Genomic DNA, 4,737 nt, shown 5'->3' on the forward strand with positions numbered 1-4,737 from the left:
GAGTTGCAGCTCAGAGGCCGGCAGCGGCAGGTGGGGAACGTTGGAGTCCTCCGTCACTGAAGCATGCAAGCCTCATGTTAGTTTCAAGCTGCCTGGCTGCTGGCCGCCATCTTGGCTGGCAGTTAATTTGCATACTGCCCTGATTAGCCAATGGGAAGGGTAGCGGTCGTACGCTAATTACCATGTTTCTCTTTTATTAGATAGGATTAAGGTTGTTGCCTACAAAACATTAAAAATTTCCTAAAACTTTTATGATGCAATTTTAAATTCTATATCATACTCATGCACATAAACATAAAAAATGATATGACGAATAGGAAAATGCTGAAAAATATTGTACATTCTAGTTCAATGTTCATTTGGACTCAATAATGACTGAGTGTTATTAAGTGAGAAACATGTTCTTTGTAAAGAAGCTCTTGCCCAGCCAGTGTTGCTCAGTGGTTGAGTGTTGACCCATGAACCAGGAGGTCAGGGTTCGATTCCTGGTAGGGCACATGCCCAGGGTTATAGGCCTGATCCCCAGTAGGAAGCTTGCAGGAGGCAGCCGATCGATCATTCTCTCTCGTCACTGATGTTTCTATCTTTCTCCCTTCTCCTTTCCTCTCTCTCTCTGAAATCAATAAAAATATATTTTTAAAAAATTTCTCTAAATTATGCCTGAAATTGCATCTTCTGTAAACAGAATTTCATTCATCACAGTGATCCCTATGGTTGCCAATAGCAGCCAAAATAAACCTATTATTCTTTTAATATATTCAAAGAGATAACTACACTTTTTTATGTTAAATAATAGTAAAACAGACAATTCTGCTAATAAATTTATTTTTGTAAAGGTACAGGGATATATCCATTGACAGTGTCATAGGACCAAGGAGTACAGAACTCAGTCTCTTTTGCTCACCATTGTAAGGTCATATTAGCAAGTGGAAGAGGCATAGTATAGTGGTGATTTTAAGGCCACATTACCAGGTTCAAATACTAGCTCTGCCATTTACTACTTACAGGATCTTGGAAAAGCAATGCCTCAGTTTCATTAAATATTTGAGAACAAATGAATAAGGGTAATAATAACAGTATCTAGCTCACAGGGGCTGAGAGAGTAAATATTTTTAAAGTGCTTAGAACAGTATCTGGCACAAACCACTATATAAGCATTTGTTGAGTAAAACAAAATAAAAACAGTATTCTGTCTGTTTGGGGGAGGGGAGGACTATAAACAGAAAGTGGGTAAACAAAAAAACAATAAAAAATGAGAACAATTTTAATATTTCATCTCTGACTTGACATTGTATTCTTTCACTAAAGCTTACATCTTTGCTGTAAGTATGTTTATGATTTCTACATTTACCAAAACTCACAAGCTATTACTTGCCTCAGATTCTCTGAAATCTTTTTCTTTTCCTTCCCTTGATAGAAATGTTTCATTCTTTTACTAGGGGACACTTTTAATATGTTGATTACATGGTCCAGAGTACATCCTACTCCAATTATCATGTGAAAAGGTCTGTGACTTTGTCAAAAAGTATTCCTCTTACCAAGAGTACCATTGAGTCTTCTGCTCCATCCACAGAGAACATTTGAAATAAGACACTACATTCCCTGTACTATAATGATAAATGCCTTGATAAGAAGATGCTGACATAGATTACCCAAGGAGAGGTGCAAAGGGAATGCTTTTGTGAAATAATTTCCTAGTATGTATACAGGACAGTAGATTGCAGAATCTTTGGTATACATTCCACACCTCAAATTATTTATTGGGTTTAAACATGTCCAAGCAAAATGAGAAACAGTGACAGAAACAGTAACATCTGATTCCACAATACATTGTCATAGGCACAACGTTTATGAGCCACAGAAAACTTGTTCCCCAGCATTATTTCAGCTAAGTTTTATTTAACAAAGAGGCAAGGAGAAGAAAATATCCTTTTAACATTCCTGAAAAAGTCAATAGAGGTTACTTTAATAATCTATGAGTTATAATTATCTATCATAAAAATGTCAAGAAGTTTTGTTTAGTCAGATTCAATTGCTCTTCTTTACTGCAGATAAATAAAAAACTAAGCTGTTTGAATGGCCAATGTAATATCCTGCTACAAATGAATGACTGGAGAGTGACAAGAAAGTTAGCCAATTTTTAAAGCAGTATATTTTAGTAAGGTGAAAGTCACAGGCTGGTGATAATATAACATACTCTCCTAATTAATTCTCTCATATTTTAGTTAAATGTTTCCTTGTTTCTGAAACACATCATGAAGAGCTGAAATGCACCTTCAGTGCAGGCAGGTTTCTTTTTCCCTTTATTTGTCTCTCTTCTTCCTTATTATAGTTATTAGTATTATGGCCATTATTATTAGGAATGTTAACTCATTCATTGATTGCAAGTTAGAAGGTTAGAAAGTGTTATATAATGAAAAGTTAGTCTCCTTGCCCTAACCCCACCCCACTGTGATCCACCAGGTTTCCAGTTTTCTCCTCAGAAGCAACCACTGCTAAAGTTTTCTATACAGTTCTAGTGTTATACACATATACTTATGTGTACATGGCATTTCTTATATAAATCACAGTACAGTATATATACTATTTCTGCACCTGAGTTTCCCCTCTGACCTTAATAATGTATCTTAGAAATGGTTTCACATTACTATACATGGAGCTACTCTCTTTTTGATAGGTGCACAGTAGCTCATTATATATATTTAACATAATTTATTTAAATAACCTCCTATGGAGGGACATCTAGGTTGTGTCTGCTCTGTGTTATAAACAATGATGCAACGACTAGTGTGAATAAATCCGTAGGACAAATTCTTAGAAGCAGTCCACTTCTGAGAGAAAAAGGATGGATAGTTTGGCCAAAATGCTCTCTGTAGAAGCAATTTGGCATAAAATGGACTAGAGTGCTTGTTTCCTCCTAATCTTCCAAACATTTTTATATTTGCTAATCTCAGAGGTAAAAATCAGTAGCTTGTAATAGTATTAATTTGCTTTTGTTAATTATAAATAAGGTACAGCATCTTTTTGTTGTTTAAACGGCATTTTATTTTTCTTTCCTGTGAACTTCATATGCCTTTCCCTATTTTAAAGTTTTCATGTTAATAAGTATATGCATGTAGTTTAGAGTCTACTGATTTTACCAGACTTGTTTCAAAAAAAACCCCACCAGCAATCCCCAGCTCTCCTCTTCTAACACTTTTCCTTCCCCCAAAACAGCTACTTGTATCTCTCTTAGCCAATTCTTTTGATAGTCATCACCGAGTCTTAGATAATATGGCTATATCAATATTTTTAAATTCTTCCATTTTAGACACACCTACTTACTTTCCACTATGGAAGATGAGAATTCAACTCTTTCTTCTCCATTATTAGCCCAGTAGGTTCATACACACCTCCTATTCTCTCACACTCCCTATAGTTACATATAGTAACTTTGGTAAGGACAAGCAATATTATGACTATACTAGAGGCCCGGTGTATGAAATTCGTGCACTCGGGGGCGTCCCTCAGCCCAGCCCAGCCCTGTTGTAGTCCAGGAGCCCGTGGGGAGCGGGCCTAAGCCGGCAGTCGGACATCCTTAGCACTGTCGAGGAGGCGGGCGACGCTCGCACCACCACCACTGGGCTTACCAGCCGTGAGCCGGCTTCTGGCTGAGCAGTGGTCCCCCTGTGGAAGCAACTGACCACCAGGGGGCAGCTCCTGCATCGAGCATCTGTCCCCTGGTGGTCATTGCACATCATAGCAACTGGTTGTCCCACTGTTCAGTCAATTTGCATATTAGCCTTTTATTATATAGGATGTTATTCAGAGTCCTCCACAAAGCAAATCCTATGTGTAATACAGTACAGTGGTCAAGAGCATGATCCTGAAGGCAGACTGCCTAGATGCAAATCCTGTTTAGTTATAGGCAAGTTACTTAACCTCTCCATGCCTCAGTTTTCTTAGCTGTACAACAGATGGGTTTACAAGGATTAGTAAATTCATATACATAGAGTGCTTGATAGGCAGAAGGTGCTATTTAAGCATTTTTTTTTATGTCCTGAGCTACCTTTTTGTTTCTCCTATAGCTATTGTCTGGTTGTTCATTTGCTCAGGTTTCTATGTACTTATTGTTAACTAGAGGCCCGGTGCACAAAAATTTGTGCACTCAGGGGGGGAGGGTGTCCCTCAGCCTGGCCTGCGCCCACTTACAGGCCAGGACCCCTTGGGGGATGTCCACCTGTTGACTTAGGCCCACTCCCCAGGGGATCAGGCCTAAGATTGCAGTCAGACATCCTTCTGGCAGCCACGAAGCCCTTGGGGGATGTTCGACTAAAGGCTTAGGCCCCCAAGAGATCAGGTCTAAACCGTTAGATGGACATTCTTAGTGCTGCCACAGAGGTGAAAGAGGCTCCTGCCACCACCGCTGCACTGGCCAGCCATGAGCCAGCTTCTGGCTGAGTGGCATCCCCCATATAGAAGTGCACTGACCACCAGGGGGCAGCTCCGGGATTGAGCGTCTGGCCCCTGGTGGCCAGTGCGCATCATAGCAATTGGTCATTCTGCTGTTTAGTCAATTTGCATATTAGCCTTTTATTATTATTACTAGAGGCCCGGTGCACAAAAATTTGCACTGGTGCACAAAAATCGGTTGCTCAGCCCAGCCTGTGCCCTCTCCCAGTCTGGGACCCCTCGGGAGATAACGCCCTGCTGGCTTAGGCCTGCTCCCGGGTGGCAGAGGGCAGGCCCAATCCCTAG

The 4,737-nt window shown here is 40.1% G+C and overlaps 1 protein-coding gene across 2 annotated transcripts in view; it reads right to left on the reverse strand.

Moving 5' to 3' along the window:
* RASAL2 (RAS protein activator like 2) overlaps positions 1–4,737 on the reverse strand; it is a 177,050-nt gene that overhangs the window by 111,247 nt on the left and 61,066 nt on the right. The gene's annotated exons all lie outside the window — the stretch shown is intronic.

The sequence above is a fragment of the Myotis davidii genome, unplaced genomic scaffold (assembly GCF_000327345.1).
Source record: "Myotis davidii unplaced genomic scaffold, ASM32734v1 scaffold591, whole genome shotgun sequence".
Lineage (NCBI taxonomy): Eukaryota > Metazoa > Chordata > Mammalia > Chiroptera > Vespertilionidae > Myotis > Myotis davidii.